Source organism: Rhamphochromis sp. 'chilingali' (assembly GCF_963969265.1).
Source record: "Rhamphochromis sp. 'chilingali' genome assembly, chromosome: 15".
Lineage (NCBI taxonomy): Eukaryota > Metazoa > Chordata > Actinopteri > Cichliformes > Cichlidae > Rhamphochromis > Rhamphochromis sp. 'chilingali'.
In genome coordinates, this window is record NC_137942.1 from 9,950,309 (window position 1) to 9,974,300 (window position 23,992).

Here is a 23,992-nt window from a genome sequence, read left to right on the forward strand (position 1 = left end):
TATGTATCCTTGTAGTCATCTTTTTTCCTCTGAAAAAAAAAATCAGGAGTATAATCCGCAGAGCCCAGCTGAGGTGGTGGTGTCAGCAATAATGCTGCTGTTTTAATTGCCTATAGTCGCCCTATCCTTCGGACTTTAATAACTTACGAATGGTGAGACTTACTGTGGTACATACGATATCAATTATTTGTTATGCATTTTTCACTTCTCAGCATTAAAGATTTAGAAGGAACAGTTATACTCTTAAACCTGTATTTCACATCTATTTGCTTTATTCAAACAGAGTGTGGGCACTCACTCTTCTCATGCATTGTTAAGGAAGAAGAAGGCCTTTCTTATCTGTTCAGCTAAGTAGAGTCTAATTATTTGAGGTCTAAAAATTTCAAATAAACAAACTGATAGCATTGACACATTTTTATTCTTAAATTCGAGCCAGCATTTTAATCCCACAGCCTTCTAATCAAAATCCTGCTGAGACACTGACAGACCTTTGAAGTCACAGTCAAGGTTTTCAACTTTGCTGAGGACAGTCGCCGCGTCTCTGTGTCAACCCCTCTCCTCCTACTGGCTCTGTTTCTTCATCCCCTCACAGGGTCGGCTCATGGGTATCTCCACCAGTCAGACCAGCAAATGCCCGGCCTGCAATGACAGAGAACTGAAAAAAAAAATCATTTTGATGTCAGAGGGAGAATAATGCAGACTTAATTACCGTGAGCTAATAACTTCGGGCAATCAAGCCAAACTCAGCTCAGTGTCTCCTTCTAATTGTGAGGGCGGCTAAAACCTTTTCTCTTTCATTTGGGTGATGCTCAGCAGAAGTCCCGGTTCTGCAGTACGAGCTGGTTTGAACAGAATGATAAGGGCACCTTCGATGGTGGCAGCGTGTAGGTTTAATTTTGTGATTTGTCTCTTCAGTGTGTGTAATTACACTGGAATTTGAGCAGACCAAAGATAAAAAGGCTGTACGGTTAAGCCGATCATTTCCAGTAGCGTTTTGAAATGAAGGTTCTTAGACGACACTAAAATTGTGTCGTACAGAGAGCCGAATGTTTGAAGGGAAGCGGTTCACAGATATCTCCCTCTCCTTTATGTTCCTAACCTTGGCTAAAATAATTGGTGGCACGCGTGTGCTCTGACCAATCATTTTGATCAAACGACTGGAGCACTTTATTGTTTTGTGCTGAAGGAAGACGTGTGGATGCTATCAAAAGGCCAGAATATTTACTGGACTCTTTGTTGATTAGAAGGCTTACATCTCAAAGGCTGCAAATCAGTTCCTTTGTTTTGCTTTTCAAAAAGACTAAAGGGAGAGGATTAAAGTCATTTCTAGACCCTTGGGCAAAATCTTAAATAAGGTTCAGAGAAGTAATCAATGTTTTCCTCAGACAGGGCAGAATAATTGGAAAAGGACACTATGACAAAAAAAACATGTTACTTATTAAATAATGTTTCTTTAAATTCTGAGTCCTTTTTTTGTCTTAGTCTGACAAGTTAAATTGATACCAAATGACATTTTACTTTATTTTATAACATACAATTATGATTAGAATTAGAATATTTTTGTGAAAACCTCAAGAACATGACAGTTTCACAGGTAAGGCGCGACGAAAGTGAGCTTCAGAGCTTGGGTATCAAAGACATTAAACCAAAGAAAGCTAATAGCCTAAAGTCATATGCGGCGCTCTTAGAAGTGTCTGACAACAGATCTGTTACGTGTACAATCATAACATTTCAACACATCAAACTAGTGTCCACTTTTCTGTCAAAGTTTCCATCCCTCACTATCGTTGTTTGTTGAGCCCTATGTTCTTCAAAGTGCAGTGAAAAACCATCAACTAAAGTGATCGTGGACTGAATTTTTGCGAATAAGAAATCTTTACCAGTTCTTTATATATATATATATATATATATATATATATATATATATATATATATATATATATATATATATATATATATCTATATATATATTGTTAAGGTTCAGAATATTGGGGATGGACACCAGAGGAAAAACCCACAATAACAACACTGGTCCGGTCGGGTTGAGTCAAACGATGATTTAATGATCACACACGTGGGAGATGGACACTGTATGCAGACAGTCTCAGATCTCATCTCAAAAAACACATCACCATAGTTTTATGAAATCAGGGTATTAGAACGCCCCCTCATGCGTAGTGACAGGTGTAATACAATCAATGTTGACAATTTTATTTAACAGAAAGAATAACATTGTCTCCTTCCCGAGGGCAGACGCTGACTGCCCCCGTCTCCTGGAACCGTCTGTACCCTGCTAAGACACAACATGGCAGCTACAAGGACTCTTTCATTTGTTAAGACCATCAGTGTGTATTGCTCTAAATCAAGTATATAATATTAAATGAATATTGCTGGATCAGCTACTTCTACTTAAAACATATTAAAACATGACTAAGCACAAAATCATCAAGAATAACATCTTATAAGTGCTGTGTAAGCGCGTGCGGCCTTCCAAGCTCAAAGCCTTTGCCCTCCATAGATCAGCCAGACTCGCGCTGGCTGTAGCTTTTAACCTTTAATTACCTTGAGCACAACTCTAGAATAAGCAACAAACTGCAATGTGTATGGAATGATCATGGTTACATCTGCAATGGAAAATCATGTTATTATTCTGGTACCTGTAAGAAAAGATCAAACTAAAGTTATCACCATCACTGTAATGCAAAGAATAATGTAAGATCAAAAACTTCAATTTATGCTTAATGCAAAGCTGGTTATATACTTCTAATGAATTAATAATGGCATATTAAAATATTAAATGATAATGAGAAAAACATCCCCTCCTTATTCTACAATATATATATATATATATATATATATATATATATATATATATATATATATATATTTGGGCAACCCTATATAATGGCTTTTCTATCATTTATCAAGCAAAAGATGTAATATTGTTAACATAAACATGCCCCAAGAACTCCGGCATGCTCCCCTTATCAGAAACATCATTATGTTTGCATTTAATTTTTTTGTCCAGTTTGTAACGTTCGCTTGCAGGAATTTTTCTTGCAAGATATTTGATAGTTTTATTGCCTTACATTTTAATGGCATCTAATTCTGGACATCTCTCTTTTTCTTTTTTTGCTTGACTAAGCCATTTCATAACACTCCATTTCTTTTTTAGAGGGATTCCTCTGTGGATCTGCAGGTGTGCTCAGGATCATTATCCTTTTAAAGAGTCCGGTTCAACTTAAACTTCTATAAGAACCCACATTATCTTCAAGGACTTTTTTTTCATATCACAGAGAAATAAAAGCTGAATCCGTAACTGGAGGCTGCCTAAAAATCACGATGCTTCAAATGCTTGGGTATGTGGATCTTTTTTTTTTCTCTTTTGGACGCACAAAACATATAGTGTTATTGTGGCCTAATAATGCTTAGAGCATGTTAATCTAGAAGATGTGAAAGTCTTTGTCTGGCAAATTGTAGTTTGGGTTCTGTTTTGCTTTTTATACAACAAATGCATTTTGTTAGGATGCAAGTAATTACAAAAGTTACCTGCAGATCTTGCGATGACATTTTTGGGATTCTTGGGTGTGATGATGAAGGGGTCTCTTCTTAAGTTAAGTTTGCTGGGGTGCTGTCCTGGACAGCTGGCATTTAATAGCATTTAAATTGTAACCTATTTGTAGATACATATTCCACCTACTACTCTTTAATTATTGGTCCCTAATGTGGGACTGATTCTCTTTTAATCTGATCATGTCATAAATCCACGAGTCTACATACTTTTTTATTGTTAGTAAAAAATGAGTTCAAAATGTCAAATTACATTTTATTTGTTTGTTTCTGCTTTTCTAAAAGGCAGATTAAATGCTTGCGTTTGTCAAAACAGGCAACAATTTACATGAAAAATTTAGATGACTTTTCCAGGTTTCTCCCTGTAATATGACATATGGCATTATGCTTGCCTGAGTAAGTCTTCTTCTTCAACATTCACACCCCTCTGAAACCACTCTGTTAAGCATCTTCCTCTACTGTCTGTGTACAATGGGCTCTGGGTGTTTTCAAGCCCAGATCTCTCTGACATGGCGACTGTCGTGACATCTGCAGTGATGGAGTAATCAGACTTATGACACTAGTGCACAAACAGTTTGAAATATGCAGCTGTCCACACATAGATTGGCTGCTGTGTATATATATACATATATATCATTGTTTATTGCCCTTTCATATGTGTTGCTTCAGTCCATGAACTGTAGAAATAAACAGTCAAGACTAATAGAAAGTAATTGTGATTTATAGCCACTGATGTCTTACTTAGTGTTTAAGAAGTCAACCTCAGGCCCCAGACTGCCCCTAGATTATCCTGTTTTACTTTATTAAACCCTTGCAGGGTGTTTAAAGTACAGGATGCCATTTGGGAAATATATGTTGTCTCTTTCTAGCTGAGCACTACATATAACAGGTATGCACAGCTCATAGGCTATAAAGCTACAACCAGTTAACCCAGTCTAGAAAACCCAAAGTGTAAAATAACCAGTGAGCTCTAAGAACTGGAAGTAATTTACTGTAGTTACTTTAATTCTTTTTTACAGTCAGTTAAAACTTCCTTTTAAGATCCCTCTTTTCCAAATGATTCCACATCATGACGTCACCACCCCAGTTTTAACTGGTCGAATCCTAAAACGTCGGAAACAGACTCAGCTTTTTAATGCAGACGCAAATGCGTGAAATGGAGGCTGCTCTGAGTCATGCCATCAACGGATAGTGGCTGCAAATTTGCAAAAAACATAATACGCAGTGTGGTCCGTTCCTGTGAAGATGGACACTTGGATGTGAAACTTGTGGAAGCAGTTACATGGATGAATTCACAGACAGTGCTGGGACTAGTGGTGAAAGAAGCATGAAATATGAGAGTTCAGTCTAAGGGGTCAAATTGTCTGACATCATTTTTAAAAATATCAGATTTATTGTAAAAACTTATTTTAGCGTGTATGTACTGGTAAGTATTTGTAGATAAATATATATTGTAATTTAATATAAAGTACCATTGAAATTCCATTTAATTCTAGGCAAATGACAGCCCTTGTTGTGAGCTGTATTATGAAGTACTATTTAAAAACAAGATAAAAAGCAAAACTGTAGAAACAACTGATAAAGCTTGCACAAGTATTAAAAAATACAAGTTTATTTATAAAGGATGGACACAGCAATGAAGTCCACTTGTGAAATCTCAAGTTGAGCCTTTTCATCATTACTATCTTGTTTTAGAAACCAGACATGATGAGAGACTGGCTGACTGAGAAACCAAGAAACACTGCATGCTAGACACTGGATGGTAGTGCTTATCATTCAAGTTATACCCACCCGAAGTCTCAGTTTATCCTCAGTTAAAACTTGCATATCAAACTATTAACCTCAAAAGTGTTTAATGAGGTCAGAAATCAAGTTCCTATAGACTTAAAGAACCAGAAATCTTTTACAGTTTATGATTTTTATAGTTTATGGTCTCATCACTTCAGCTGCACTGGGATATCAACATGCCCACAACCTGCTTGCATCATGTCTCAGAAAATATTGGATATTGGCTAATGCTAACACGGTGCCAGCAAGCTGAAGAGGCACTTGGAAAATAAACATATCTGCAATGTTTTAACAAATAGTTGGGCTGCCTAGACCGTAACCACAGGCAACTACTGCTTTTTGGACATTTAGAGAATTGTGGAGCTTATTGCAAAATAGAAGAAACCTTGTGCACTTGTGAAAACATACTTAGATGCCCCCTCCCGGAGGCTTCTGTAGAGGCTATCTTAGACACATACGAACACAAGTTGTAGTTTTGGCTTGCCATTTGGTGCAACATAGGTACAAAAAAAAAATCCCAAAAGAAAAAAAATCCCTATATAAGTAGCATATCTGTATTTAGACTATAACACTGTTATAGTTATATAGTTATACTGTTATAGTTATAGTGCAAAAAAACCCCCAAAACTATTGTAGACATCGATTAATCAATCATTTGAAACTTATTTAATCTTTGTTAAATATACCACTGATGGGATTAATGCATGGAAACAGTGGCGTGTCTAGAAAATTTTTGTTGGGGGGGCCAGGTAGGGGCACAGATTTGGAGAAGGGTGGCAGATGTAATTGGCAGATAATGTTTAAAAAAAATTTCTACCAACCGTTAACCATAATTCAATAATCCTATAAACCTAATAACCAAATGCACTTTTAACTCTTATTAGAATGAGATTTTAACCACTACGGTGCAAAGTTTTTAGATACTGCGTTGATAAAGTACAAGAGATACAATCAGTGCTTTGTCAGTGTTTACTCAGCATTCAAGGACAGCAATATTTGCATAGTATTTTTACTGACATATAGTGCACATATGTTTTGGACAAAAACATTTTTGAATATTAAAATACGAACATTTGTAACATACAATTGACAAATTAGCCAGTTCCAATGTAAAACTTTATCTGCCTGTTAAAAAAAGAAGATAATCTTCTCACAAACTGGTGTTTGATTTTGAAACAGGAAAAAAGTGGGGAAACAACTGAAAAGACTAACATTTGAATAAAACCTGAAAGCAAGTAAATACTTTCTATGCTGCCTTATGGTAAACTTTGGTAATATTGATAAAGAACAACACTGGCTGATGATGAAATACAGTCAGCTGGCATGGTGACACTGCCAGTATTAACCTGCAGGGCTGGACTGGGACAAAAAAATTGGGCATTTTCACTACAGGCCGACCCACCAGGTAGTAAAGCCATAAAGACTTTGACTGAAAACAAACGCTGTTGTGACAGTGATGTACACTGTCTTGTTGGTATATGTATGATTTCTATACATTTTACGTCAGATAAAAACTTTGGTTGTAAGATTTAGATAATTATTTAATAAAAACTAGGTATTTTAAATGAGAATAAGAAAGAAAAGTATTTCTTTGTGCCTTTCCCTGTTAATGCCCTACCTGCCCCCTGGCAAAACTTTCCTAGATCCACCCCTGCACAGTTACCAGCTGTCAGCTACATAAAAAAGGATCCTGGTGTTATTTGCCTCTCAGAAACAGTTCAAAACTTCCCTTCAACTCATTCATGTGACCTAAAAGGTAAACCTGTTTCTCCATCACCTGTTCAGCTCTGATGATTCAGTAAGGACATCTCCTGGTTTCATCTTCATGTTTCCCTCTCACCAGATATCCAAACCGACATAATGACCAGCAGCTTTACAGCTGTGGCTCCAGCAAACATCAGCTGATACTAGAAATTAATATTAAATACATTCTAACAACAGCTGATCAAGCTTAAACGTGCTGCTGTTGTTTAGCGCAACATCTGCTGGTTTCCTGTTTCTGGTGCAAAGTGGGCGATAAATAAACAAGAGAGAAAAGCCGATCAGCTGATCATTGATCAGTTTCATGATTGAAGTAGCAACAGGAGAGGCAGGGGGAGAGAATGAGAGAAGAAGAGGCAGCTGTGCAGCGTAAAGACAGAATAACTCCAGCTTTGTGTCTTTTTGCATTCTAGCTAAAGTTCGGGACAAACTGCATCTCTTCTCAGCTCAATACGAAACGTGTAATATTTTCTCTGAATGAGGGACCATTCCATTTTTAAGGAGCCGTTGGCAACTCTACTAACCTTATGAATAAAATAAAGTTCACTATCAGTAACATCATAGCACCCACCCAGCTGTATAAAAACTCTGTCAAGCTGGCTAGTACGCAGTATGAGTTATTGCAACTGACGGTAAAAAGTCAGCACAACGAAAATAAACTCCACCTAAACTTAGTTCATATCTGACCCAGATAGACTGCAGGTCATGACTTCTTACCTGAAGTTCAGTTCACCTGACACTCGGACTGGTGGCCGCCTCGGGGCTCTCCTCCTGCCTCCCCTTCCCTCATCCACCTGCTGGCCTCTGTGGAAGCCCCGCCATAGCCACCACCAAACAACGGAGTTATTTCTACACATCGACCTGCATCTGGCCAATCCACCACCTCTCATTGTTCATGCCATTACAAAAAAAATAAAAAAATAAGTCAAATAAGCCCGATGGCCAGTCCAGCTATGTTAACCTGCAACCAAATCTGCAGCTCCATACAGCAATGTTACGACTTAGATTATATCTTATAACTCATAACTCTTATGTTAGCTGCCCTCAGTAGCCTACTGTCTGAAATATTCCACGGCTGCAATAATTCTTTAAGTGTTATTTTTTTCCTTGGTATTCTAATTTCACCTTAGTTTACTAAACTCAACAAACTTAATATTACTTGCCGGGACATTTATTCTGTCCTCATTTTCTTTCACCGAAAAATTGTTTCCTGCAGTGCCGTCTTTCGTGCTTTGCTCTCCTACCTTTGCTAACCTGATGCACATAGCGCAGAAGCCGATGCTGCATTCACTTACACTCGGATATCTGAGCGTCACCGTGAAAACATAATCGGACATTTGATATTTGATTGAATTTTATTGTTTTGCCTTTGGGGTGGCACCTGGGGTGGCCAGTCTGGTTGGGGGGGTGGCCTGTGCCCCCCCAGGCCACCCCGCTGGACACGCCATTGCATGGAAACCCTACATAGCAGTATTTCTTTCTTCTTCTTTTTTTATTTGTGAAAGGCAACCGGAGTGTGGGTCAATACTGAAGGGTGATGTGTTTCTCAGAAGGACCTCCCCTACATGTTTTCAGGCAGAACTAGTGCACAAATATTTTCCAACTTGTTTCTCTTGCTAGTACCTGTTGCCCCCACCTCCACCGCTAACACCTCCAGACTGTGTGCCAGAACGTACAAATACAAACAAACCATGATTCACCCTGGCAGTTTGGCAAGATTGAATAGGAAAAGACTGTGGATGGTGGGTTGTGACAAACAGTATTTAAATTTTACAGAATGCACTGTAACGCACTGACTATGTTGATACAGATTCAAAGAGTCAGCTTCTACAGGATAATAAATTGTATGCTCCCAGCAGGATTTTCTAAAGATTTAAATTGCTTGTTCTAACCTGAAGTGTTTTCAGAATTTACTGTTGTGTATTGACTGAACAAACTGATCCAAACTAATCCAATAGATTGTATTTAAAGAGCCTCCTCCAGATCCTTTGTCATTTAGTAACAGCGACATTTATACCCTTATCTGAAATGCACATATGTTCCGATCATGAAAAATACCTAAACGTAAAATACATCAATGCAGCGGTGTATTACACTCACACCACTGCATCAATACCAATTTGAAATACCAAGATTTTACCTATGGCTGCTGGCAACAACTGTGAGCGTGTAGTAAATCTCCATCCTTATTCCTGATCATCAACTTGATTAATGATATGCTACAGAGTCAATTCTTCGTAATTTAAGGTTGGTGGTAATTATCATTGAACATCATTTTACATACACAGCAAAAGAAAAAGGAAAGGGGGGGGGAAAGGAGTAAATTAATCAATAAGGAAACAAATCTTAAATTAACAGAATCCTATTAACAAGATTCTGTTAATTTACAATTAAGTGAATCCCATTATCAATTCCCCCATTCACTTTACTCTGTGTCCAGGGCAGAAAACGATTTCACCTCTCTGATGGCAAGCCCTTACACTCAGTGTTATTGCACTCCGGAGGACTTGCACAGCACAGGAAAAATATATAGTGCAGCCATTAATTTGCCATCTCCAGAAAAGGGCATCAGTGATCTGTGAAATCACTTTGTTCGTTTGAGATGGTTGCACTTTCTGTTCATTTACGTCTGATAATTACTTAGATTATGTGAATCTCCCCGTCTGCCTGTCTCTTTTTTGGCATCTGCACTATGTCAGACTGCAACGTTCCCATGACCTGTGCTGTCTGTCTAATTCTACTCCTGACAAAAGCTTAAACAGCGTCAGCTTTAAAGTAATCAAAAGAGCATATTGGAGAATGGGAGCTGAGACACTCCCTCTGTTGAATGAGCCACAGTTTTGTTTGCCGTGATCCATGAAATAATCTGTCAATGGAATAGGAAATGTGAAGCACTCCCATCGATTCTATTTTTTATTGTCAGTGTTCAGTTCTGCTCATGTGGTTTTATTGCACCATGGGAAGTCTCTGGTGCTGCTCTGACATCTATTGTTTCTCAACTTCTGTTCTGTGTGGGAAGCTGTAGATTCCTGTACAGCAGCTACTCTCTTGCTGCATGATTCTAGTTTAGCAGCCGTAGCCTTTTTTTTGGCAAAGCCAACTGGTCTCCACAGATGCTACCTGGGCTTGAAAATGTAATTAGTAAAATGTAATTGCAGTTTTACCCCATGAAACCCACTAATGCTCACAAAACGACACCAGGACTGTGTAAAACCACCAGAAATGTTGTGCTATATCAGTTTTATCAGATTGCTTGTTTACAAACTGTTCACTGTGTCCTTGTATTATGACTCCCACCTTCTCTTGCTCCTGGATCTCCATAAATCACAGTTAGTGCTACAAAACTGTGCTGCCTTTTTTCCTTAAAGGTGCAACAGTCACTGGGTTTGGCAGCAATGACTATGTGAAGTGTGAAAGGTGATCCTTGTAATGACAAACTAACAGAAAATTATCCCATAGTCTTCAGACACTGAGCTAATGCTGCTAGACGTTTAAATCAACCTGTTCTCCACACCCAGGTCGTCACATACTAACGCTTGAACAGTGCACTGCACCTCTTTAGCATCATCTTTCAATGTAGACGGTCGTTCCAGAGTCAAAAGAAGTCCCATAGTGTCTGAAATAGAAACCATGAGACTGTAAGCAATAGTGCTCTGATTGTTTCGTCACAGTTGTGGGACGCATAACCATGGTGACCAAGGACAGGTAACCATAGTAACCGAGGAAATGTCTGAGGAGCTCATCACAGATAGGTGATATTCACCTTTTAGCATGATTAATGTTGTGAAAGTGGATATTTCAACTCCAAATATGATTTTTTTCACATAAATTCATAATCACAGTCTTGTTTCCATTTCTAACCAAACAGTGATAAAACATGGAAAGTCAGAGACAGCCAGACATTACTTTCATCTTATTTTTTTAAAAATATTTTTTCTTTATTTTATATTATTTCTATTTTTTTACTTGTTCAATGTATCGTTTCTGGCATGTCAAGTGTGCAGCACTTTGTGTTCAGCTGGGGGCTGATCTGAAAGCGCTATATAAATAAATTGCTTGCTTGCTTGCTTACTTGTCTTTTTGCTAGAAGTTGTGTGCCATCCAACACCTTAGCTGCTTATAACATGAACTTTTGTGTTTTGCTTCTTCATTATGTGGGTAAATACCGCTAAGGGGGTAAATCTTGAGTACATGACAAAAAGAATGGCAATAAATTGTGTTAAAATACACTACTGCATGCCAGTGTGTTATAAGGTATAACATTAAGTGTACCATGTTATTTTTATTAATGGTATGCCACTTCAGTTACCTTTTCATGTGTCATGTGTCAACATTTTAAGCTTTCTCGGTGTTATTTTATGGAATTAAAAGGATCAGGGTGGTTTTTCTGTCAAAAGCACATGGCCTGAAATGACACCTGAAAAGCAAAAAATGTGTTGCAACAACCCGTCAAATGACTTGTTATTCATAGCCAAGTTCATAATATCAAGCTAGGTTTTCTATAGAGATGCTGTACATTAACACCCTATTCTATTTTTTAAAAAGCTCACAGTTTTATTTCTTGCCTGTCTTTGAGTAATTTTGAAGCACTTCACAATTCTAGCATTTAAAAAAAAGTGTTATACTTTGCTGTTATTGTTATATTATGGTAGGAGATATTGCAATTTAAACTTTTATTGCCAGCTAGTGTAAGATAATGATTTTAAAACTTATGACTGCAGACATGGTTAAATATAGACTGGACTAGCATATGCATCTGAAATGTTGGCCTATTTTCAGAATTGGCAGCTTTTGAGTGGAGGCAACATCCTTAAATCCATGGAGGTATTACAGTGAGCTGTGCGCAGCATTAGCTGTTTTTGAGGACCCAAGTGTGGTACACAGGAGTCTGAGGTAAAAACAACAAGTAAGAATTTATTGCTCATTGTCCAGAAGAAACAAAAACTCCAGACTATTTGAATTCATGAAAGAATAAGGAACAAAAAAGCAGGATTCCCAAAAGCAATCAGAACATGAAACCAAAATACACAGCCAGTGGCACACAGCCTACACGGACAAAGCAATACTGAACAAAGGAATAACAGGACTATTTATACACACACACACACACACACACACACACACACACACACACACACACACACACACACACACACACACACACACACACACACACACACACACAATGATTTAACGTAGGAATGAAATGAGAGGCAGCTGAACACGATAAACAACAGGTGAACACAGTCAAGGAAAACAGACAGGAAGTAAAACTGAAACGGGACATGATAGAAAACAAACCTTCAAAGTAAAGAACAAGTAATAACCAAAGAAGAGTAACAACAAGTAGTGTAAAAGGAAGTCCCAATTTACTGAGGCATAAATACAGAGCAAGACAGAGGCAGGACAACAACACTTTGCACAGTAAATTATAGACATCGGGGAAACAAAGAACTAAAATAATCCCTAGAAAAAAGATAAAGAAAAACCAGATGAAACAAGAATATTGATAAAATCAAACAGTAGTCCAGGATGCAAGAATAGAAAATCTAAGCATAAATTCTTATTTACTAAGAGTTAAACAAAACACAAAAACTCTTCTAAGGTAATAAAGATGAAAACAGAGAAAATTTGCATAAAGCAGGCAAAGGAAGCAAACAGAATTCAAAATACAACACACCACTAATAAAAACTAATAAATATTGGGTGCCGCCAGTTTCACCCCAGGGTATAAATTTGAAAATCCTAGGTGATTTTCATAAAAGTTGACATCTGAGCTTGAGCTTGAGGTCAAGATCATCAGGATTAGAACTCATCTGAGATTTTTAGTAGATGCACCTATGGTATGAATTTAAAAATTCTGTGACACCTTCCTTGAGTTATCACATTCACAACATTCTCAGAAAGCGTGACGTCTGACCTTGACCTTGAAGTAGTGGTCAAGACAACACACAACCCCCCCAAATATAAATAACAAAATATAAAACATTTCAAACATGACAATGAACTCAAAATCCTGCCACAAAAGCGGGGGTCATGCTAGAAGGTCATTTACAGTGAGAGCAGTAAATACAGAATGTCTGCCTTTAACAGAGATTTGTATCTCTTCCATCAGTGCTACAACTCCATCACCAGTCGTTCCACTTCACTTGAAACTGGGTAAAGGACATTTCTTCTGATTTGCCTCAATTCAGATAAAACTAATTAAAAAAAAAGTGCTCCAGATACCAGAGCGCTTCCAAAGGATTAGAAATAGAATAAGAATTCTTTTTAAAGCATTTTTTCAGAACTATATTCAGTCTTATTTCCTGTTTTAAACATATGCAACTTAGTATTGTTGCCACCTGTGTTCATCTTAGAACAAGAGGTTATCTGTAATTTAGCAGTCTTTCCATTTGTCAGACACTCCGGTTTTTGCTACTTAAAACACCGTCGTCATCTATTTTTATTAGCATTAGAAAGTCTACAGCACCTCGAGGTACAATCTAGATAAAGTTTGGCAATTTCCTATTGGTCCCTGATCTACCCTAGTAACTCATCTGTTCTAAAGACACCCTTCAGTTCTCACTCAGTTTTCTTTCTTTATGATGACAGCATTGATGATTGATGTGGGACAGAGGTAAGGAGGAGACAAGGGAAAATGGAGTCCATTTTGGAAGTTTATTTGCCACTTCATCATGAAAAATGGACAAGCGCTATTGATGAAGTCGTTCTGCCGCAACGGAACGAATGTTATATTCATATTCTGCTTTCATTGCCAATTGATGGAGAGCCTGATAATTAACACAGGCCATTCAGTAGGTTTATGTGCTCTTAAAACACTACACTGATTTATGCTTTAACACAGCTTCCACTAAAGAATCACTTTTATTTATTTATTTTACAATTTATGATTGTATTAATGCAGCTAATTTAGAGTGTTCAACATTTGCTTTATATTTATTGTTAACTTAAAACTGCAATCTCAGATTTAATGTAAGCTTTCAAAATAAAACATAATTTTATCCTTTTTATATTTATAGTTTTTATCTTCAGTTTAACGCACTTCCAGTTTAGTGTTTCTTAATCCGAAGTAGAATTAAAGACACATTGAAAACACACTTATTTGCCAAAAGTCAACAGTAACTGACACTTAGTATGAATACATGGCAGTTTGTGAATAATCTGTAGTCTTACATTCATTTTCAGCTATGGATTCTATGACTTTGGGTAAAAAAAAATGTTATAAGAATGCAACTCTGTGTGAGAAGAGTAAAAAAGTATCAAAAATCATTTCATTGTTATACTCATCAGCAGCATTGTGAAGTATACCCATGGCGCTGGCGACCTCACTTCTGAACAGTGTAGGTTTTTCTTTATGTGGATCAGAAGAAACACATCAATATGTACAGCTCACAATAAAACGATTCCTTCATTTTTTCAATGTACGATTGTTGGCTGAAGCTGAAAGAAACCCAATTAACCCATGTTAGAGACAGAGAACACTTCCACCAGTACCCTTCTACAACACTCGGGAGATCACTCTGCTATTAAAGTGAATACACTCAGATGCACCACACTTTTCTAATTGAAACCTCTGGGACTGCTTTTCGAGCTTTACAAAAAAAAAAAGCGTATAAATGTTGGGGAAGAGACAAGGAGCTCAAAGGATCAGGATTCTCTGTGGTGTAAAAACAAAATGTACTGGAGGGCAAACAGTTTAGGACAGCTCCAGCAACCTGCTGACTAACAAACTTATTTCATCTTCTGTTTCTTGATAATTAGTGTTTAGATTAAGATTAACAATCGGAGGCTCCATCATCAAATCTTGAAAACATAATTCCTACTTTGGTTACAACTTTCTCAGATGACTCAATTTAGTCACTTCAGACTAATCGTCCTGTCACTTAAGCTGCAAACACACACACGCGCGCGCGCGCACACACACACACACTTTGTTGCACACCGAGCATCAAGGGATAAAGCAAAAGAGCATTTGTCAAATTAAGTGAAACCTGTGCTACTAATTTTTTCTAACGAAGGTAAATGAAAGAGAATTAATTAAAGAGGATTAATGGATAAATGAGAACCATGCAGCAACATTTCCTAAGGAGCTATTAATGACCCACAGGGCGAATGAGAGCCTCAGCTCGCATTGTCACCACAGAATGACACCCAGCAATCAGCGTCATCAGCTTTGTTAGTGAGAAACTGTAAGTCAGGGAAGGACCTTATTAATAGATTGCTAAATGAATAAAGCTACAGTAGTCAGAACTGTTTCTATACAACTTATCAAACAGAAATTCATATTTACTCAGATGTAAATCGAATGCAGATAATTTAACATTGTATTGTGACCAATGGTGGAAGGAGTTTTCAGAGCCCAGTCTAATTCAGTAAGGTAGACCTAGTTTTAACTATTTAATACACAGTTCAGCAGTTTAGTTGAACAAAATAATTAAATGGGTAGAACAAGTTCATGGAGCTGGAAACGAAAATAAGGTTCTGCATTTTAGAAGAGAGAAGTCTTTTTGAATGAACTTGAAAATGAGCCCCCTTCAAAGTCATATCAATTAAACAGTAGAGTATGTGTGTGCAAATTATATCAGAGATTCAGTAAAACTGAGATCAGCCACGAATAGTTTAATGGTAGTGCAGAAACAAGGATGGAAAGCTGTAATCATTTTGTACAGTGAGCATGGCACTAGTGTTAATAACATAGAATCTCAGTGCTATAAATTCAACCTTAAAGCCAGGTGTTTAGTAGTGTTTGACTGCAGATTTAATTTCAGTACAGACTTTAACACACTAAGTAAAAGCAAAAGGCCAACAAACTTTTTTGGGATGTACCAGATTGTGCTTTTTTTTTTTTAAATAATCTTTAAAATATAAAATAAGTAATTAAGCTCCCAACTTTTAATGGATGAGCACAATGGATTGTTCATGTCCCAAGAGCTTTTATACTCCAGGATCTTGTTAGCTCTCCATATGAGTCAAATATCCTATATCCATAATGCAAGAACCCTTGATTGGCCCTTGTTAGTGTTCACAACCTCTGCACAGATCAATGTGTACTACAGCAGCAGCTTTAAAGCAGAACATGTTGTGTTCAGACAAGCACAAGAGAAAATTCCCAGAAATCCTTAATAAAGCTGTCAGATGTCAGATTTGTCAAAACAATGCTTTGAAATATGTGAAGTTTGCTGACTTTGGAAAGCTGTGAGATTCACACAAAGTCATAGGCTATCACACCAGCAGTGATCATTGCTGGCACATTTTAAATAGATTTTATCCACCACTGGTTCATTCTAAAATTTAGATTTAGAAGAGCAAAGTTGAGTTTTATCGCACACTTGATGCAAAACACTTAAGTAATGAAACTGCAGTCCCTCCTCTGAGTTCATTAAAGAGGCATCATACAGCAGCAGGATCGATATGAGCTTAGCCAGTGTTAGATTGCGCGTGCTTGTGCATGTTTGTGCACGTGGGACAACTGTGCAAATTTCATTAAACGTTATTATTATTAATCATCTGAGACATGGTGACAGGAAAGGTACAACAGGCAATGCCGGGTACTCCTTACACTTCATAGAGGTGAGTCACCGCTACAGTCGAATCATTTGTTAAACAGTGGTCATCCACAGTTTGTGAAGACTGAATCTTCTGTCCTTGGTGATTAATTTACCTTGTTGTCTCCAACTCAGGCTAAAACGGAAAGCCCTATCTTTGAACTGTGAACAAAAAAAAGCAAACAATCACATAAAATAAATTAACGAAACACACCTGGGGTGATGGTGCCCTAATACACCATGCTATCAGTCCTTTTTCCTGTCATTACTGTATTATTCTGTTCAGGCCACAGTATAATCCTATTTAATATTCCCCTCATTGTCTGAAATCTTGAGGTTATTAGCCCACTGTGGAATAGCTACTGTCAATAGCTCTGTCAAATTTCCCCATTGTCACTGCACACCAAATTACAGTGATAAGGGAAAAAGAACATGGGGAATAGGAAGGAGAGGGGTGAGTGTGCCACATTTCAGTAGGAATTAAGTGGCCAGGACCGCGTAGAGATTAACTGTCTTACTTGGCACTCAGGCAGACAGTTCTAGGGTGTTCAATGGCTTTCAATTTGTCACCCAAAACACAAGACCCTCCTCTCTTGCTTGTTACATTTCCATAAATTTTCAGTTCATTTGTACATGGCCATTTTGATGGGAGCGCTATAGGACAGAGGTACTAGTCATTATTTATTTGTTCTCATTTGTGTGATTTAAAGGTCGGACCAGAGGGTAATTAGGCTGAGTCAGCTCCCAGTCGTGCCGATAGCGAGGGGGGTTATTGATTTACAGTAGATGACCATCTTTAAGAGAGGTGAAGGCAGCAGAGTGGTTTGTGTATTCTAATGCTATGCTAGCCAAGCTTAATATATAGCACATGTATCATCATGCCCTTAAATTTTAATATATATATATGTATATGATTCTATAAGAAGCAAGTAAAACCCAATAGATGATGAATTGATCATAATCACAGTCATCTGAAGTCCCTTTCAGTCACACTGAAAGTCATCTAAGACTAAATGTTTTGCTGTTGTTCTATGCTTCCAATACAAAGCTAACAAGACTCCCAGCTTCATTCAGTAGGAGAAAAAAAATGGTAAAAATATTAAAAATATCAAATTATATGAATATAATTATTTTAGTTGTCAAATTTTCAAGTCGAAACCTACTTTATCTGCTATATTTGTGTCAGTGTGGGATTGATCCAGCAAACACCTATTCCTACTCCTCTACTCTTTGAGCTAAAAGCGATATTGGAAGTGAAGAAACAATGGGGAATAGCTAAAAATGTGCGCATTTTTGTATGTGTAGGTATACACCAAGTGTGTTTTTGTTTCCAGGACTGTGGGTGTGGGAATTCAACACATTCTGTTGTATTCAGGCAACACTTTGAAACTGTGTAATCTTGCAGCCCCAGAAAGGAATATAATTGTTAGAAGTTCACAAAAAGTGACGTCAAACAAATTGTGTAACCACTGTTGCTGAAATTTGGCTCGTGAGGGTGAAGGTAGTGGAAAAAAGCCCAACTGCAGCTTGTGATTTTGGCTTTCTCTGAATGTGGCACTTCTTCTCTCTCTTGTTCACAAGACGGCAAAGTTTCAAATCAGCTCATCATCTGCGCTAAGAGGTTTTCCAGATGGGCTTCCCAGTGATGCCATTTTTGAGTTGTGTGTGCAGACAGGGGGTCCAAAACAACCACAGTGAAGGCTATGATAAGAGAGGCTGTAGTGCAGTAAAATGTTTAATATGCCAAGAGGGATGATCCCTTTCATCGCAAAGTACATAATTATATATACATCCAGTGATTTATAAGTACACAGCCTCTCTGGACTTCAGAAAGGTCTATAAATTGGCCACTTGGACAATCCTGTTTCCATTTGCAAGCACGGAAATTGAATCGGCCTGTCTGGGCTGGTGCCTGTGGAGCTCCAGCTGTACAGTTTCAAATAAATATTAAGTGTATGCATGTGATTCCTACTGAGAAACTCCCACCCCAAAGGAGGAATCAATGGGACTGTGCAACTTATGCCAGCAACAGCAGTCTAATTAGCCGCTCATTTTTTCTGATCCAGTGAGTTTTAAAGCACACATTGGCCAGTCACAAATTGTGTGGGAGAGCACTCTTTTTTCCAAACTGGGACGTATAAATATTTAAATAACAACCACACTGACTCATGAATGCATCAGCTCCTTGTCTTAGAAATGTCTCAGATAATTTAGCCCAGTAACAGGTGAAGAAAAACAAATGTTGCAAGAGAGGAACTCACTTTGTTATAGCGGTTTGTGATTCTCTAAAATCAGTGCTGATCGGTAAGTGCCGGCTCAGTTGTGGCATTTCAGTGTGCACGTTAGTGACAGCAGCCACTTAGAAGTAATTCAGAGATAGAGATGGCAGACTGATGGCTTGTTTTTATTTTCCTCTGAGAAGAAAAATCTCACAAACAGATGTGAGACAGTTAGTAATTCACATGTTCTCACGCTGCCTGGAGGTTTCCCAGATGCTGAAGAGAATTTTTTTTATTAACTAGTGCTTTGACAGAGATATGTAACTTGGGACATAGAATGAAAATATTGTAAAATTTTGCTTTCTGAATTGAGAAGAAGTTCCGGTCTGTTTGCTTGGTCCAGCAATGCTATAGAATTGAATTCAGCTAGCAATGCTAATTTCATACACGTGCTGAATTTTTACATTACCTGTTGGTGGTGCAAATTTTGCATGATGTCCAAAAGTTGATGCGACAATAGTGCAGGTAATAGGCCGGTGAATTCACAGACAGTGAGAGGGCATCATGTGTACTTTCTCCTGCATGGTCTACTCAGGCAGCTCCATCACCTAAGCCAAATGAAGCATTTCCAACTGAAGTGTACCATTTCCTATTTTGTGCTACCTGTGAGAGAAAGGGAATCTTCAGATAGTGCCTTCACTTCATTCTCTTGACATTGTCTGTACTTTATAGAAATGTTTACCTGCTTTTGCAAATAAACAACACTTGCGCCTAATTGGTCACAAATGCTTTTATGATGAAGAACATCTAAAGACAAGAATAAATAAATAAATTGGCACCAGTGAATGTAATCTTGTGGGAGTTGTTAGTTTCTTTAATCCAGCTCTAACTGATCATTTTCATACTATACTTTTGCATAGCTTTGAACCTTGACATTGAAACTTTAGAGTATGTGGCTCATGTCAAACCTCCTCGCCATTGCTTTGGTTGATAGCAGGTTGTAGTGGTTACCCCTAGTTTGCATGTAAGAGGCTAACTAATTTGCAGTTGTGCTGGAATTTGACAGAATTTACTGGAATGTATGTGCTACGTAAACTAGAAACAAAGAACCCATGCTTTCAAAGTAAAAGTTGTGCATTAACAACATGCTTTAAAAGAGGATTGATTCACACTTTCACTACCACTCATTGAGAAGTTGGCAAGTGTTTGGAGACAAGTTGTTGTCTTCAATGCACAATATGGGTGAAAACAATTACAAGGAGATTTTTTGGTGCTGTATACCTCTTCCAACCAATTCCACCTAGTGACTGCTTACAACCTTCAGCAACCACTCACCCCTAGCAACCAGACGTTGCCAGGGGGTCACTGACTGGTATGTAGTCCTGCATGACTTGGACTTAAGCAAATCATGTCACAGACAGTTAAGAAACACTTATCAACCAGTTTGGCAATACATGTTTTCTTTAGAGACCCATGGTTGTAAGCGGGTCACAGAGTCTGTGTGACAGAAGCCAGAAGAACTTAATTTTGTTTTGTTTTTACACTTCATTTTGCTTTTCCAAGCTTTCCTGATTTGTTTCTCTTGACATTCACTTTTTACTTTTGGTTTCACTCGCTCTGTAAATAAATTTGCCACTTGGCAAGCACAGTAACTGAATCTGCCCACTGGGCTGCTGCCCATGGAGCTCCTGCTGTATAGTTTCCAAACAAACATAAAGGACATTTCACACTTGCTGTTAAGGTTTTGCCCTGAAAACTACTTAGTTAGGCTTATGAAAAGATTGCGTTTTTGGGTCAAATACTCCTGTTTACAACATTAAAACTAGCTCTTTGATGAATTGGGAGTTACAGTGTCACTAGAGCTGTAACCCAATGCGACAGGACCCAGATGCCAAAGGACACCTTCAGCATAAATGGGCCATGCCATACTAGTGTGACAAAAGCATTAGGTAACATCCAAAGAACAAGAACAGGCTGATTCAATATGTCCATTTTACATAGATTTATTATTAACATTGCCTTTTCAGACACTAATAATGTTGCCCAGATTAATTAATCGTAATTTGCTCAAAGATTTATCTTAATATTGCTTAAAGTGTCCATAAGAATTTTTAGTCTAAAGAAAGAAAAATGTGATAACTGACATACATTATCTGATTAAAATAAAAAAAAAGTAACTTTTAATTAATGAATACACTTTTAATAATCCTTGAACATATTAAATATCTCTCAGTTGATTTAATAACCAAAGATAGTTACATGCAACGTTTGGGTCACTTAATTTCTTTCATCACTCAAGCTGATACATTTTGTTTTGAATCACAGGAATAAGAATATAAAATGAATGTGTGACCTCAAACATGTTTTAGAGTCAATTAAAACCCTGACATTTGGAGAAGATTTTAATTCTAGCACTCTGATATTTTCATGTAATTTCACCATGCTTTAATGTATGAGCGTATAAGTTTTCCTATCACAAAAACAATATACATATGATGCAAACATGTTAAATTAGACATTTAAAATTATAATTTAATCTCTGGTTATGAAATGCATTTCTGGCTTCCGTGTCTGTGCATTGGATTGCTGAAGGGCAACCGAAGACAAAAAAAGAACATTCATAATGAGGCTAAAATGTTGCAGTGTCCTATCATTATTTTGACACAGCGGAAGTGTATTGCCAGCATCCAACTGTGTGAGCGGAGCACTTTGCCAAAACACAGCAATGACTGACGAGCTTACAATGGAAGCTTGATTTGTGTCCCCTGAAGAATGCAACACGCAACATCTATCGCACCCTCTCATCAGTCCAGCGACTATTAACAGCAACTGTTAAGCACATACGTCTTCAAAACACGTCACATCACCATTAATGTTTTCCAGCAGTGTGGGTACTTTAAATGTCTCATGTACTTTTCAGTTTATTTTTAAGATAATGTATCTTTGTTTTGTTTTAGGAACACTTCTCAGTTCAAGGTTGTCATAGAAATCATGCACTAGCACTTACTGTGCAGTCTATGGGTTCACCCGTGCTACATGTAATGCTGGATACATCAATTATGATTCTCTTCCACACTGTATTCATGTTGCTTGCAGAAAGATAATCATACAGTCACCAGAGTGGAAGCTTGAAAACATGTTTTTAACATCATGCTAATTCTGTGGCGTTCTTTTTTTTTCCCCCACTTGATTTATTTACGACATTGTCGGTGGAAAGCTTCCCTCCTACTTCTTCGGTCTTTGACGCAATAACAAAGACATTTCACATGTGCTATGCTTGTGCAGAGTTTTACATCTCCAAAGCATCTTATGATAAACTGTTTACAATGTGGATAGCCCATTAGATCTAGATTGTGCCAGGGAGTGATTAATTATGCCAGACTGTAAGACTTCTGTTTGTGTCAAGTTGATGTATATTCTGTTTTTTTTATTCTAATGAACAGAGGAATTGCAAGCTCTGCTCTTGCATCAACAACTGTGATTATGCCTCATCTCAAAGCTGGCACCATTTCTTTAGAGTTCATGTTATTTTCCAGAAGCCTGTGTGCCGTCACACAGGGGAGACATCCTTGATTTGTTGCAAAGCTGCAAAGGAAAATATTATGTGTGTGAGGGACATCTGTAAAAAAAAAAAAAAAAAAAAATCCATCAGAAACTCCACATTTGTGATCAAGTGTGAATTTTATCCTAAGCAATGGCTATACTTTTTGTCTTAAAGTTGTAACCTCTGAGACTGAATGTGCAATTTAATACAACAATAAATGCTCACCGAGCAGCTGTTGGAATAAAACAGAGCAACTAGTGTATCTGCTTAAAGCGAAACAACAAACAAACTCATGTTTTTAGTTTAGTTTTCCCTTTTTTTCTAATAAAGAATCCAGCTGGAAATGATTGCAAATGTGTTCTGATTTCATGCTACACACAAAGTAAGCAGTTTTCAACACGACAGTAGGGAACAGTTAAGTGTGTTTCCTTGCTCATGGTTTGGAAGTGTGCATCCTGTCGCCTGCAGCTATTCCTCTGACAGCCCACTGCGGCTGCTTCTTCTTCATTTACTCCTCTGAATAATTTAAAACAATTCACTGATGACAGAAATAAAAATTCTGCATCCTATTGTAAATGTGTTTTCGACCGGTAATTGTGGCCTTTTTGGTTGCCTCACACCAAAGGGCTTGTTCTTTTTTAATACGTTTTTGTTAAATCAGCAGCAGCGTCTTAGTAAAGAAACAGCAAGCCTGATGTTCTCAAGATAAAAATCCACCTGAGTATATACACGTATGTATTATTCCTGTGAAACCTTATGTTTTGTTACTCAATCTGAATCCACCATCAGAATTAAAGTGGTAAAAAAAAAGATATAATAACTAAAGTTAAACACATTTTAGACTATAGCAAAGAAAAAAATCGGATTGTGGTTTCCTGGTCGGGGTTATATGACTATTTTGAAAGACCTGTAATACCTGATGATCTACCCTATAGTAGAAAGGCAGTGGCTGGGATTTCTTTGGTAGTGGCATATCCTGTTCTGTATGCTGTGTTTACTGTGTAATGTACTGTGTCTACAGAACTGTGAACCCTCATACAAATTTACTTTTCTTGTTAATTCCTTGTTAATCAGAACTGATATTCAACCTGTATGCACAAAAGTACTGGGCCACCAATTTATTATACCTACAGGAGCTGGTCAGCCATAGAAACTCATGCCATGAAGCTCCCAGCACACACAGTTTTTTTTGCTGATGTTAATGCAGAAAAAGTGTGTAACTCTGTAGTTACTGAGTCAGAAAAATGTTAGTGATGTACATGCTATGATCCTCAACACTTGGTGACCCCACTCTGTACTGTTTCTGTCCTGTTATAGAACCACACTCAAGTTTTCAACTACTCAGTCTTTCACAAATTCTTTGAATTAAAAAACCCCCAAACATCTGCATTTAAAGGTTAACAGGTTTGACCACGTGTTATGGCCATATTTGCTATTATAACTGTTGTTCATACTCTGAACTATTGATGAATGGATCCATGTCCTCTGCATCATACTTACAATAAACCTGACGACTATTTACCAGAGTGAATACCTCAGGGTGACAGGATTCACTAACTTTT